General features: G+C 40.4%; 1 protein-coding gene across 2 annotated transcripts in view; it reads left to right on the top strand.

The window, feature by feature from the left end:
* The window catches only part of PRELID2 (PRELI domain containing 2), a 458,899-nt gene that overhangs the window by 173,889 nt on the left and 269,578 nt on the right, over nucleotides 1–15,432 (top strand). Inside the window, exon 8 of one of the 2 annotated variants that reach the window (XR_010112232.1) lies at nucleotides 7,350–7,510. The exons of the other annotated variant lie outside the window; for it this stretch is intronic. The gene's annotated coding sequence lies outside the window, so the exon portion shown is untranslated. The remainder of the gene's footprint in view (nucleotides 1–7,349; nucleotides 7,511–15,432) is intronic. 2 annotated transcript variants of the gene reach the window in all.

Below are 15,432 nucleotides of genomic sequence, written 5' to 3'. Positions count from 1 at the left end.
GCTTGTTGACTACATGCTGTTTAGAATAACTTATTCTCAGGTGGCTAATGTATTTTCCCTTCTAAATGGCACTTGCAAGCATAACATGTTTTTTTTTTTTTTTTTTTTTTTTTAAATGGCTTGTTTGTTTTTAACGTCCTGGAATCATGTCCACGGTGTGAATCCCAGGCATTGTGACAGGCCAGTGGAGGAAGTACCTTTGGTTTAGAGGTTTCCACTGAATCATACAGTGACAGGGTCCATTCTTCTATTTGAATACTTCCAGGCAGTGGATCTCAACCAGCATCCCTAGCAGAAGTGAGCTGTCAAATGATTGATAATAATGTGTGAACTGATTTTTGCTGTAACTGAGGCTTCATGTGGGTAAAGTCACATCTGTTCTAATTTATAGTTAAGTGGGTCATGCAGTGCTGCACAGAGTTGAGTAAGACTTGGCGCAAATAAAAGATACATAGCATACCATTAAGCTGGTGCCAAAAGAGACCGTATGCTTACTGAAACGTAAGGAAAAGCAGGCATTGTATACATATATGAAAGTCAAAGTTAAGGCAGACAATGCTTTTACTCAAACATTTGCTGGAAATCACTATTCTAGAGTGTTTTGTACCTTTTTCTATTTCCAGAAACTAGCTTGATGCCTGACATAAGGAAGGCATTCAAGAACAGTTTTGTAACCTAAGCAGTAAGATTGAGGCTAGCACCTGCTATTTTACCTCATATGCCCCAATGTAAGGCAATCTTGAATTAGGTGATGCTGCACTTTCTCCAAAAAGAATAAGATTTTTAAAACAAAGTTTTGGTTCAATTGAACATATATACTTCTAAGTCTGTAGACGAAATACTATAGTTGCCGATCTACAAATAGTGTTTATTTAGTTCATTACACATACATACTTCAAGAGGTAATATATTAATTTAGAAATACTGCTTTTTTCCCAGTTTTATATTTTTTGAGACAATTTTATTCAAACTCTTCAGATGCATTTTTGATATCTTCTTTCGTATAGTGCTTTTGACACTGTTCTCCCTTCTCCTGTTCCTATTTCTTCTGAAGATTCATGTTGTTCAAAGGAAATGTAGGCTGTTGCCCAAAGATATTTCATAGTTGAGAGTATAACACTAAATTATGCATGCAGAACCCCATTGGCACCAATAGGCCTGATGCTTGTTCTGGCGTCCATTAATTCTTTATTTCAAGAGTCCTTTTGGTGGCTTAGAAAGCACTGCTGTTACTGCTGGAGCCATTGAGTGAGTGCATTTTTTCTCAGTCTTCCCTGTCAGTAATAGAATATAGGAATAAGCTGTCTCCTTGAATTTACTTTTGGGCTTTATTCTGCCTAGAGGGTTAGGAGGAGGAGCCAGGAGCTGATGTAGGAGGATGAGAATAAGAAAGAAAGACACAGTAGTGTGGTCCTGCCTTGGGCTGGATTGTGACAATTTGGAGCATTGAGCTAGAAAGGGCTGTGGAGATGATGGAATTCAACACCTTCATAATTTAGAAAAGAAACACAAAAAGATTAGGGAAGGCATGTTTCCCAGGATGTCTCTTCTGTTGACTCCAAAGGCCATACTTGTAACCACTGTGCTGTCCTCCAGAGAAACCTGTGATTCCTGACCTTGCTCATCCTTCACTATGAATCCTTAGGCAAAAGACAGCCTCCATGAACCTGAGTTTCCCATTACCTTCAAAATGGAGTAATCATCCTCATGGCAATTTTATAAGCAGAGGTGAAAATGATAAAGTGCTCAATCCCTTTGACACTGTAGCTCAATATACGGTAGCCACTGTTACTATTATTAATATTAGAGTTGTGATGATTATTATTTTGCATTGTAGGTCTTTTTCTAGGCATTAAGTACTCCCCTGCTACCCTTTTCTATCCCTTCCCACATAGACTCACCATATTTCAATACTAAATATACAATTTAAAAAAATTGTAAGTATTCAATTACAATGTTAAATGAAGTTGTATTACGCTATTCATAACAGTAAAAATGTATTTTTCCTTTTCTTTGAATTGCTCTTTCTGGAAAAATCAATAGTGCATTTACATGAGGCTGGGTGGCCAGAGGCCACATTCTGAGGTCCATATCTCCCTCCACAAAGCTTAAGGGTAAGTACAAGTGACGGAAGCAATTCAAAGAAGCAAACAGGGAAGGCATGCCAGTGAGTCCCTTTCCCACCACGCCTTCCCCACATCCCATTCTAAGCTAGGAGAGTCCTTTACTTCTTGACTCCTACCAGCCTACAGTTTTGAATATTCCAACTTTCCAGCTGCTAGGTCCATGTCTGCTTTTGATAATCAACTTAGCTAACATTTGTTGAACACCTACTGTGTGTAGAGCACTGTGATAGTTTTTGTGGAGTCTGCCTTAAAATGGAATTATAGTCCGATATGGTGAAATAAATGTACACACAGGGTATGAAAGGGGAAAATGGGGACAAGGAAGTTTCTGACTGTGAACTGAAGTGAAAAGGAACCAGCTGCCAAGTTCCAGATGGAATCAATGAGATAATGGTGCTGGACTTGATTCTGCCCCAGTGCCTGGGCTATTGGTGAGTAGTCTCTGTGATCTAGAGAATAACAGTATGTTATTACCAGCTGGAGAGTGAGATGGGCACCAGCTTGCTGACCTTGAAGTCTGTGCCATAGCCCTACCACTTTGCGTGTGATCCGACCCTTCCCTAACTCCAGCCTCCTCTTAGGTCAGACTCTCCTTTGCTCCCTCTGCTGTAGGTTCATTTTCCCAGTGTGCTGAGCTCTTTCTGTCTTGAGTTCTCATGCATCTGCCTCGAACTTCCCATCTTCCCAATTTCAGCTTAAATGCCACATCTTCATGGAGGCTTTTCTGAAACACAGTACCTAAAGTACCCCCTTTCCAGTTACTCTGTGTCCCACTACTCTGTTTTATTTTTTCTTAGCCCTTACTCTGTAACTATCTAGCTTATTTATTGATTTATATGTTGTGTTAGTTTGCATTGTGATGAAGGAATGCCTGAGACTGGGTAATTTATAAGGAAAATAGGTTTATTTTGGCTCGTGGTTCTGCGGACTGTACAGGAATCATGGCAGCAGCATCGGCTCTGCTTCTGGTGAGGTCTTAGGAAGCTTTCAGTCATGACGGAAGGCAAAGGAGGAGCTGACATATCCCGTGGCGAGAGAGGGAGCTAGAGAGAGAGAGAGTGAGAGAGAGGTCCCAGATTCTTTTAAACAACCAGATCTCATGTGAACTAACTGAGCAAGTACTCACTCATCACCAAGGGGATGGCACTAAGTCATTCATGAGAGATCTGCCCCAGTCATCTAATACTTTCCACTAGGCCCCACCTCCAAAACTGGGAATCACATTTCAGCATGAGATTTGGAGGGACACACATCCAGATCCTATCACATGTTGCATCTCAATGGAAATGCATGCTCCATTAAGTGCAGAACTGAGTATGAATTTCAGGAGGGGTCTAGGGCTGGGTCTATGCAGGGAATGGACCTTGGTGGGGTACAAGGCTACTCTTTGACCACATTTTCTGCCTTATGGTTTTGCTTTCACTCTTCCTCCTTTAACATTTTTTTCTTCATAGTCCTAACACTTGTCACATTAACATCTTATAATAAAAGGAGATGATTTTAGAGCGTGGCCATTGGCTTATCTTTTTTGCAGAGACATGTTTTGTTCACTATTGTAGCCTCAGGGCCTAACACATTGCCAGGCACACAAGAGGTACTCAATATGTTAACTGAATTGTCTGTAGCACACTGACTATGTGATTTGGTAAGTTATATGACATCTATGAGCATGTTATTTATATGACTCATAGAATACGGGATGAGATGGGGGAATAATGATACCTCTACTATTGAGATTTTGAGAGGATGCAGAAAGATAATGACTGTGGAATGCTTAACCCATCATAGAGAATTCATGAGCAAAAATTAGTCTTTTTGAGTCTTTGTCTCCCTTTTGGAGAAGTAACCTTGGATGCCTGTCCCTGAGGCAGAGTCAACATTTGAGGAGTCCAGAGTTTGTGCCTGATGTATTCGTTAGCACTTAAGGGCTCATTTCACTTTCTTTCTTTTTTTTGAGACGGAGTCTTGCTCCGTTGCCCAGGCTGGAGTGCAGTTGTGCGATCTTGGCTCACTGCAACCTCTGTCTCCCGGGTTCAAGCGATTCTCTTGCCTCAACCTCCCGAGTAGCTAGGACCGCAGGTGCGTGCCACCATGCCCGGCTAATTTTTTGTATTTTAAGTGAAGACAGGCTTTCTCCATGTTAGCCAGGATCGTCTCGAACTCCTGACCTCGTGATCTGCCCACCTCAGCCTCCCAAAGTGCTGGGATTACAGGCATGAGCCACGATCCTCATTTCACTTTCAGCTAATGTATCCTTGTTGAGGCCAGCAGGTAGAGTCATCCAGTAATTTTCACATCTGAGCATGCCTATTTATTTATTTTTTTGAAAACTTTTCTTCTCACGTTGATTTTCTATTTTAACAAAATTCACAATTGGATCCATTTTAAGGGAAAGAATAGTGTAATTATGTACCAGAATCCTTAAACTAACACTAAATCCTTTCATGCATGCTGAGAATTCTATTGAATCAGCTATTATTATTATTATTATTATTATTATCTGTTTGACCCCTTTCCTTCCAGCAAGTCCAGCAATAAAATTTTGAATAGCAAAATAAAAAATGAATACTTTCTTATTTCTACAAATTATAATTAAACTAATATTTATGAAGTAATGAGCATGTTCCAGGCACTGTACTAGATGCTTTTGTCTATGTGTTCTAATTAATCTTCCAAATAAACATGTAAGATAGGCTAAGGAGACTAAGAACAGAGAGTCTGTGTCATTCTATTTATTTATTTATTTTTTATCATACTTTAAGTTCTAGGGTACATGTGCACAATGTGCAGGTTTGTTACTTATGTATACATGTACCATGTTGGTGTGCTGCACCCATTAACTCGTCATTTACATTAGATATATCTCCTAATGCTATCCCTCCCCCCTCCCCCCACCCCACGACAGGCCCTGGTGTGTGATGTTCCCCTTCCTGTGTCCAGGTGTTCTCATTGTTCAATTTCCACCTATGAATGAGAACATGCGGTGTTTGGTTTTTTGTCCTTGCGATAGTTTGCTGAGAATGATGGTTTCCAGCTTCATCCATGTCCCTACAAAGGACATGAACTTATGATTTTTTATGGCTGCATAGTATTCCATGGTGTATATGTGCCACATTTTCTGAATCCAGTCTATTATTGATGGACATTTGGGTTGATTCCAAGTCTTTGCTACTGTGAATAGTGCCGCAATGAACATACGTGTGCATGGGTCTTTATAGTAACATGATTTATAATCCTTTGGGTATATACCCAGTAATGGGATGGCTGGGTCAAATGATATTTCTAGTTCTAGATCCTTGAGGAATCGCCACACTGTCTTCCACAATGATTGAGCTAGTTTACAGTCTGACCAACAGTGTAAAAGCATTCCTATTTCTCCACATCCTCTCCAGCACCTGTTGTTTCCTGACTTTTTAATGATTGCCATTCTAACTGGTGTGAGATGTTATCTCACTGTGGTTTTGATGTGCATTTCTCTGACGGCCAGTGATGATGAGCATTTTTTCATGTGTCTGTTGGCTGCATAAATGTCTTCTTTTGAGAAGTGTCTGTTCATCTCCTTCGCCCACTTTGTGATGGGGTTGTTTGTTTTTTTCTTGTAAATTTGTTTGAGTTCTTTGTAGATTCTGGATATTAGCCTTTTGTCAGTTGAGTAGATTGCAAAATTTTTCTCCCATTCTGTAGGTTGCCTGTTCACTCTGATGGTAGTTTTCTTTTGCTGTGCAGAAGCTCTTTAATTTAATTAGATCCCATTTATCAATTTTGTCTTTTGTTGCCATTGCTTTTGGTGTTTTATACATGAAGTCCTTGGCCATGCCTATGTCCTGAATGGTATTGCCTAGGTTTTCTTCTAGGGTTTTTATGGTTTTAGGTCTAAGATTTAAGTCTTTAATGCATCTTGAATTAATTTTTGTATAAGGTGTAAGGAAGGGATTCAGCATCAGCTTTCTACATATGGCTTGCCAGTTTTCCCAGCACCATTTATTAAATATGGAATCCTTTCCCCATTTCTTGTTTGTGTCAGGTTTGTCAAAGATCAGATGGTTGTAGATGTGTGGTATTATTTCTGAGGGCTGTATTCTGTTCCATTGGTCTATATCTCTGTTTTGGTACCAGTACCATGCTGTTTTGGTTACTGTAGCCTTGTAGTATAGTTTGAAGTCAGGTAGCATGATGCCTCCAGCTTTGTTCTTTTGGCTTAGAATTGTCTTGGCAATGCGGGCTCTTTTTTGTTCCACATGAACTTTAAAGTAGTTTTTTCCAATTCTGTGAAGAAAGTCATTGGTAGCTTGATGGGGATGGCATTGCATCTATAAATTACCTTGGGCAGTACGGCCATTTTCATGATATTGATTCTTCCTATCCATGAGCATGGAATGTTCTTCCATTTATTTGTGTCCTCTTTTATTTCATTGAGCAGTGGTTTGTAGTTCTCCTTGAAGAGGTCCTTCACATCCCTTGTAAGTTGGATTCCTAGGTATTTTATTCTCTTTGAAGCAATTGTGAATGGGAGTTCACTCATGATTTGGCTCTCTGTTTGTCTGTTATTGGTGTTTAAGAATGCTTGTGATTTTTGCATACTGACTTTGTATCCTGATACTTTGCTGAAGTTGCCTATCAGCTTAAGGAGATTTTGGGCTGAGACGATGGGGTTTTCTACATATACAATCATGTCTTCTGCAAACAGGCACAATTTGACTTCCTCTTTTCCTAATTGAATACCCTTTATTTCCTTCTCCTGCCTGATTGCCCTGGCCAGAATTTCCAACACTATGTTGAATAGGAGTGGTGAGAGAGGGCATCCCTGTCTTGTGCCAGTTTTCAAAGGGAATGCTTCCAGTTTTTGCCCATTCAGTATGATATTGGCTGTGGGTTTGTCATAAATAGCTCTTATTATTTTGAGATACCTCCCATCAATACCTAATTTATGGAGAGTTTTTAGCCTGAAGTGGTGTTGAATTTTGTCAAAGGCCTTTTCTGCATCTATTGAGATAATCATGTGGTTTTTGTCTTTGTTTCTGCTTATATGCTGGATTACATTTATTGATTTGCGTATGTTGAACCAGTCTTGCATCCCAGGGCTGAAGCCCGGTTGATCATGGTGGATAAGCTTTTTGAAGTGCTGCTGGATTTGGTTTGCCAGTATTTTATTGAGGATTTTTGCATCAATGTTCATCAGGGATATTGGTCTAAAATTCTCTTTTTTTGTTGTGTCTCTTCCAGGTTTTGTTATCAGGATGATGCTGGCCCCATAAAATGAGTTAGGGAGGATTCCCTGTTTTTCTGTTGATTGGAATATTTTCAGAAGGAATGGTACCAGCTCCTCCTTGTACATCTGGTAGAATTCGGCTGTGAATCCATCTATCCTGGACTTTTTTTGGCTGGTAAGCTATCAATTATTGCCTCAATTTCAGAGCCTGTTATTGGTCTATTCAGGGATTCGAGTTCTTCCTGGTTTAGTCTTGGGAGGGTGTATGTGTCCAGGAATTTATCCATTTCTTCTAGATTTTCTAGTTTATTTGCTAGAGGTGTTTGTAGTATTCTCTGATGGTAGTTTGTATTTTTGTGGGATCGGTGGTGATATCCCCTTTATCATTTTTTATTGCATCTGTTTGATTCTTCTCTCTTTTTTTCTTTATTAGTCTTGCTAGCGGTCTATCAATTTTGTTGATCCTTTCAAAAAACCAGCTCCTGGATCCAGTGATTTTTTGAAGGGTTTTTTGTGTCTCTATTTCCTTCAGTTCTGCTCTGATTTTAGTTATTTCTTGCCTTCTGCTAGCTTTTGAATGTGTTTGCTCTTGCTCTTCTAGTTCTTTTAATTGTGATGTTAGGGTGTCAATTTTGGATCTTTCCTGCTTTCTCTTGTGGGCATTTAGTGCTATAAATTTCCCTCTACACACTGCTTTGAATGTGTCCCAGAGATTCTGGTATGTTGTGTCTTTGTTCTCGTTGGTTTCAAAGAACATCTTTATTTCTGCCTTCATTTCATTATGTACCCAATAGTCATTCAGGAGCAGGTTGTTCAATTTCCATGTAGTTGAGCGGTTTTGAGTGAGATTCTTAATCCTGAGTTCTAGTTTGATTACACTGTGGTCTGAGAGATAGTTTGTTATAATTTCTGTTCTTTTACATTTGCTGAGGAGAGCTTTACTTCCAACTATGTGGTCAATTTTGGAATAGGTGTGGTGTGGTGCTGAAAAAAATGTATATTCTGTTGGTTTGGGGTGGAGGGTTCTGTAGATGTCTATTAGGTCCGCTTGGTGCAGAGCTGAGTTCAATTCCTGGGTATCCTTGTTGACTTTCTGTCTCGTTGATCTGTCTAATATTGACAGTGGGGTGTTAAAGTCTCCCATTATTATTGTGTGGGAGTCTAAGTCTCTTTGTAGGTCACTCAGGACTTGCTTTATGAATCTGGGTGCTCCTGTATTGGGTGCATATATATTTAGGATAGTTAGCTCTTCTTGTTGAATTGATCCCTTTACCATTATGTAATGGCCTTCTTTGTCTCTTTTGATCTTTGTTGGTTTAAAGTCTGTTTTATCAGAGACTAGGATTGCAACCCCTGCCTTTTTTTGTTTTCCATTGGCTTGGTAGATCTTCCTCCATGCTTTTATTTTGAGCCTATGTGTGTCTCTGCACGTGAGATGGGTTTCCTGAATACAGCACACTGATGGGTCTTGACTCGTTATCCAGTTTGCCAGTCTGTGTCTTTTAATTGGAGCATTTAGTCCATTTACATTTAAAGTTAATAGTGTTATGTGTGAATTTGATCCTGTCATTATGATGTTAGCTGGTTATTTTGCTCGTTAGTTGATGCAGTTTCTTCCTAGTCTCGATGATCTTTACATTTTGGCCTGTTATTGCAGCTGCTGATACCAGTTGTTCCTTTCCATGTTTAGTGCTTCCTTCAGGAGCTCTTTTAGGGCAGGCCTGGTGGTGACAAAATCTCTCAGCATTTGCTTGTCTGTAAAGTATTTTATTTCTCCTTCACTTATGAAGCTTAGTTTGGCTGGATATGAAATTCTGGGTTGAAAATTCTTTTCTTTAAGAATGTTGAATATTGGTCCCCACTCTCTTCTGGCTTGTAGGGTTTCTGCCGAGAGATCTGCTGTTAGTCTGATGGGTTTCCCTTTGAGGGTAACCCGACCTTTCTCTCTGGCTGCCCTTAACATTTTTTCCTTCATTTCAACTTTGGTGAATCTGACAATTATGTGTCTTGGAGTTGCTCTTCTCGAGGAGTATCTTTGTGGCATTCTCTGTATTTCCTGAATCTGAACATTGGCCTGCCTTGCTAGATTGGGGAAATTCTCCTGGATAATATGCTGCAGAGTGTTTTCCAACTTGGTTCCATTCTCCCCATCACTTTCAGGTACACCAATCAGACGTAGATTTGGTCTTTTCACATAGTCCCATATTTCTTGGAGGCTTTGCTCGTTTCTTTTTATTCTTTTTTCTCTAAACTTTCCTTCTCGCTTCATTTCATTCATTTCATCTTCCATTGCTGATACCCTTTCTTCCAGTTGATCACATCGGCTCCTGAGGCTTCTGCATTCTTCACGTAGTTCTCGAGCCTTGGTTTTCAGCTCCATCAGCTCCTTTAAGCACTTCTCTGTATTGGTTATTCTAGTTATACATTCTTCTAAATTTTTTTCAAAGTTTTCAACTTCTTTGCCTTTGGTTTGAATGTCCTCCTGTAGCTCAGAGTAATTTGATCGTCTGAAGCCTTCTTCTCTCAGCTCGTCAAAGTCATTCTCCGTCCAGCTTCGTTCCGTTGCTGGTGAGGAGCTGCGTTCCTTTGGAGGAGGAGAGGCGCTCTGATTTTTAGAGTCTCCAGTTTTTCTGTTCTGTTTTTTCCCCATCCTTTTGGTTTTATCTACTTTTAGTCTTTGATGATGGTGATGTACAGATGGGTTTTTGGTGTGGATGTCCTTTCTGTTTGTTAGTTTTCCTTCTAACAGACAGGACCCTCAGCTGCAGGTCTGTTGGAGTACCCTGCAGTGTGAGGTGTCAGTGTGACCCTGCTGGAGGGTGCCTCCCAGTTAGGCTGCTCGGGGGTCAGGGGTCAGGGACCCACTTGAGGAGGCAGTCTGCCCGTTCTCAGATCTCCAGCTGCATGCTGGGAGAACCACTGCTCTCTTCAAAGCTGTCAGACAGGGACATTTAAGTCTGCAGAGGTTACTGCTGTCTTTTTGTTTGTCTGTGCCCTGCCCCCAGAGGTGGAGCCTACAGAGGCAGGCAGGTCTCCTTGAGCTGTGGTGGGCTCCACCCAGTTCGAGCTTCCCAGCTGCTTTGTTTACCTAAGCAAACCTGGGCAATGGTGGGCGCCCCTCCCCAAGCCTCGCTGCTGCCTTGCAGTTTGATCTCAGACTGCTGTGCTAGCAATCAGCAAGACTCCGTGGGGTAGGACCCTCCGAGCCAGGTGGGGCATATAATCTCGTGGTGTGCCGTTTTTTAAGCCCGTCAGAAAAGCGCAGTATTCGGGTGGGAGTGACCCGACTTTCCCGATTTTCCAGGTGCCGTCTGTCACCCCTTTCTTTGATTAGGAAAGGGAACTCCCTGACCCCTTGCGCTTCCCGAGTGAGGCAATGCCTCGCCCTGCTTCGGCTCGCGCACGGTGCGCGCACCCACTGACCTGCGCCCACTGTCTGGCACTCCCTAGTGAGATGAACCCGGTACCTCAGATGGAAATGCAGAAATCACCCGTCTTCTGCGGAGCTCAGGCTGGGAGCTGTAGACCGGAGCTGTTCCTATTCGGCCATCTTGGCTCCTCCCCCTCCTTCATTTCAACTTTGGTGAATCTGACAGTTATGTGTCTTGGAGTCTCTCTTCTCAAGGAGTATCTTTGTGGTGTTCTCTGTATTTCCTGAATTTGAATGTTGGCCTGCCTTGCTAGGTTGTGGAAGTTCTGGATAATATCCTGCAGAGTGTTTTCCAACTTGGTTCCATTTTCCCTGTCACTTTCAGGTATGCCAATCAGACATAGATTTGGTCTTTTCACATAGTCCCATATTTCTTGGAGGCTTTGTTCATTTCTTTTTATTCTTTTTTCCTAAACTTCTCTTCTTGCTTCATTTCCTTCATTTGATCTTCAGTCCCTGATACCCTTTCTTCCAGTTGATTGATTCTGCTACTGAAGCTTGTGCATTCATCACGTAGTTCTCGTGCCATGGTTTTCAGCTCCATCAGGTCTTTTAAGGACTTCTCAACACTGGTTATTTTGGTTAGCCATCTGTCTAAACTTTTTCCATGGTTTTTAGCTTCTTTGCGATGGGTTCAAACTTCCTCCTTTAGCTCTTAGAAGTTTGATCTTCTGAAGCCTTCTTCTCTCAACTCGTCAAAGTCATTCTCCATCCAGCTTTGTTCCATTGCTGGTGAGGAGCTGCGTTCCTTTGGAGGGGGAGAGGCAGTCTGATTTTTAGAATTTTCAGCTTTTCTGCTCTGTTTTTCCCCCATCTTTGTGGTTTTATCTACCTTGGTCTTTGATGTTGGTGACGTGCAGATGGGGTTTTGGTGTGGATGTCCTTTCTGTTTGTTAGTTTTCCTTTTAACAGTCAGGACCCTCAGCTGCAGGTCTGTTGGAGTTTGTGAAGGTCCACTCCAGACCCTGTTTGCCTGGGTATCAGCAGCAGAGGCTGCAGAACAGCGAATATTGCTGAACAACAAATGTTGCTGCCTGATCATTCCTCTGGAAGCTTCATCTCAGAGGGGTACCTGGCCGTGTGAGCTGTCAGTCTGCCCCTACTGGGGGATGCCTCCCAGTTAGGCTACTCGGGGATCAGGGACCCACTTGAAGAGGCATTCTGACTGTTCTCCAATCTCAGACTCCGTGCTGGGAGAACCACTACTCTATTCAAAGCTGTCAGATGGGGACATTTATGTCTGCAGAGGTTTCTGCTGCCTTTTGTTCGGCTATGCCTTGCCCCCAGAGGTGGAGTCTACAGAGGCAGGCAGGCCTCCTTGACCTGCAGTGGGCTCCACCCGGTTCGAGCTTCCAGGCCGCTTTGTTTACCTACTCAAGCCTCAGCAATGGCAGGCACCTCTCCCCCAGCCTCACTGCCGTCTTGCAGTTCGATCTCAGACTGCTGTGCTAGTAATGAATGAGGCTCCGTGGGCGTGGGACCCTCCGAGCCAGGCGCGGGATATCATCTCCTGGTGTGCCGTTTGCTAATACCATTGGAAAAGCACAGTATTAGAGTGAGAGTGACCCGATTTTCCAGGTGCCATCTGTCACAGCTTCCCTTGGCTAGGAAAGCGAATTCCCTGACCCCTTGTGCTTCCCAGGTGAGGCGATGCCTTGCCCTGCTTTGGCTCACGCTCGGTGGGCCGCACCCACTGTCCTGCACCCACTGTCTGACAAGCCCCAGTGAGATGAACCCAGTACCTCAGTTGGAAATGCAGAAATTACCCGTCTTCTGTGTCGCTCACGCTGGGAGCTGTAGACTGAAGCTGTTCCTATTCAGCCATCTTGGAACCAAGTCTGTGTCATTTTCATGAGGTATCACAGAAAATAAGTTAAAACTAAGACATGATAGATTTCAGGTTCTAGGTTTTTTTTCCCGTGAAGAGCCTCTATAAGAATATAAGTAAAATTACTTTTTTTTCTGTTTGCTTGTTGTTATATTGTGTGAAAATGACTGAATAGATTTTAACCAAATTAAAAAAATATATTTGAGTCTCTCTCTATATATATGCATGATTCAATATGCTCAAAATTCACCTTAGCAGTATTCTGCTTCTGGTGATGCCAAACCAGATTGTCTCTGACCAAAACTCTGGATGAGAACAACTAAACAGGTGGAATGATACATTTAAAAATTCTGAATGAAGGAAACAGAAAGCCATGAAGAAAGAGAGGATCGGGCAAAGATCTGAGGGAGCAGAGAATCCCGTAGAGGTGATCCTGGCATTCAGTGCTACTCGTCTCCTTGAGATGATTGTTGATTTCAAAAGTAGTAGCTCAGGGACTGAGAAGCTGAATTTAGCATTAAGAATCCTCCTCAGGCAGAATGGTGAAAATAGAATTCAGGGCATGCTAAGGAAGAGGGTCCTTAGTAAAACTTTAAAGTTTCATTTCAGATCTTAGGAGTGAAGGTGAATTAAAAATAGATTAGTTCTTGGAGAAATTCAAGTCCAACTTTGAATGATCTCACTCTGTGATTGGATCAATATAATTTGAAACACTGCAGGAAGATAACATCCTTCAGAGTCTTAGATATTTTCTACATTTCTCATGTGTAATATATAATACTCAATAAAATATTTCCTCCATAGAAGATTTGACCCAAACAACAAGAAACAAACAAGAGATAAAAACAGACAATAAAACAAGCAAGATATAAAAACAGACAATAAAACAAGCAAGAGATAAAAACAGACAGTGAAAACCACCACACAGCAGATCCAGATATTAGTGTTAAAACAATTGCAATTAATATGTTAAAGGAATTAAAAGACAGGATATAGAAGTTTGATGGAAAATTGGAAACTATGAAAAAATCTAAATACAAAATTTGGAGCCTTGAAATGCAATCACTGAAATAAAGAATTAAATGGACAGTTTAAACAGTTTAGATGCAGCTGATAAGTGAATTAGTAAACTGAAGGACAGAAGAGAACAACCAGACTCAAGTGTGGAGAAAGAAAAGGATGGAAAATAGAGAAGAGAGTACGGATGCTCCTTGACTTATGTTGAGGTTATGTCCTGATAACCTCATCATAAGTTAAAAATATCATAAATTAAAAATGCGTTTAATACACCTCACCTATTGAACATCATAACTTAGACTGGTCTACCTTAAATGTGTTTAGAACACTTAACATTAGCTTACAGCTGGGCAAAATTATCTAACGCAGAGCCTATTTTATAATAAAGTATTAAATAGGTAATGTAATTTATTGAATACTGTCATCTCTCTATATCTGTAGGGGATTGGTTCCAGACCCCGCCCCTCCACTGCAAGGCTACCAAGATTTGTGGATGCTCAAGTCCCTTATATAAAATGCATAGTATTTGCATATAACCTACACACATTTTCCCTCCTGCTTGTCATCTCTAGCTTACTTATAATAGCTAATACTACAGGAATAGTTGCTATACTGTATTGTTTTTATTTGTATTATTTTTTATTTTTGCCTTCTCTTTTATCGCTTCTTTCTGAAATATTTTTGATCTGTGATTGATTGAATGCAAAAATACGGAAACCTATGGATTTGGAGGCCTGATTGTACTGCATGAAAAGTGAAAAACAAAATGGTTTTATAGGTACTCAAAGTATGGTTTCTACTGCATGAAAATTGAAAAACAAAATGGTTTTATAGGTACTCAAAGTATGGTTTCTACTGCATGGTTATCACTCACAGCATCATAAAGTGGAAAAATCATAAATTGAACCATTGTTAAGTTGGGGACTATCTGTATAAAAAACAAATAAAACACGATGAAAGGTTTAAAATGTATATGTATATTATGTATTTATATGTATATTATGTTATATATATTTATGTATATTATTATTTATTTCTATAAGGGGTGGCTCAGAGAAAGAGTAAAGGATATTGCAGAAGTATTTTAAAATGTAATAATCAAGTATTTTTCTAAATTTTCAAAAAATCTTAATCTATTAATTTACAGAGAGCCTCAAACCCCAGGGAGGATAATAGAAAAAAGACCACCTAAACTATCTAAATAAAACTGAGGTAAACCAGGAGCTAAGAAGAAATCTTAATAGCAGAGAGAAAAAAATTACTTTCATGAACCAACAATAAAACTGACAACTGACTTTTTAACAAAAAATGAAAACTCAATCCTTATAATCTCCTTCCCTCACCAAAGATAACTATTAACTTGAAGATAAAGTTTTGTTATTTTATTATTTATTATTTAAAAACTTTTTTTGTCTTATATGCATGGACCTGCTAACAAAATGCAGTACTGTTTGCATCCTTTCAAACATTATTTAGTGTTTAACTCTATAAATGACACTGTAGTCCACTTTAAAAACTTCCAGCATTTTATTTAGGGATGTATTCATGTTGATATGCACAGTGTTAGTTCATTCTTGGACATGTCTCCTTAGCGTATATGTGTGAGTTTCAGAAGGAACTCTTTTGTTTAGGGACTTACTGAACTAAAAGGTATACACATCTTCTTTACTACAATAAATTCTTAAAAAATATATACATCTTCAACTTTACTAGTTATACTCATTCCTTACCAAAATGGGCAGTGAAGCAGTGTCTGTCTTCCCTAGTCGTGTATAAAAATCTCCATTTCTCAGACTGCTGGCAAGATGGCCAAATAGGAACA

This window comes from Pan paniscus, chromosome 4 (genome assembly GCF_029289425.2).
Source record: "Pan paniscus chromosome 4, NHGRI_mPanPan1-v2.0_pri, whole genome shotgun sequence".
Taxonomy (NCBI): domain Eukaryota; kingdom Metazoa; phylum Chordata; class Mammalia; order Primates; family Hominidae; genus Pan; species Pan paniscus.
Note: the sequence above shows the minus strand (reverse complement) of the source record. Positions and strands in the feature narration are given on the sequence as shown.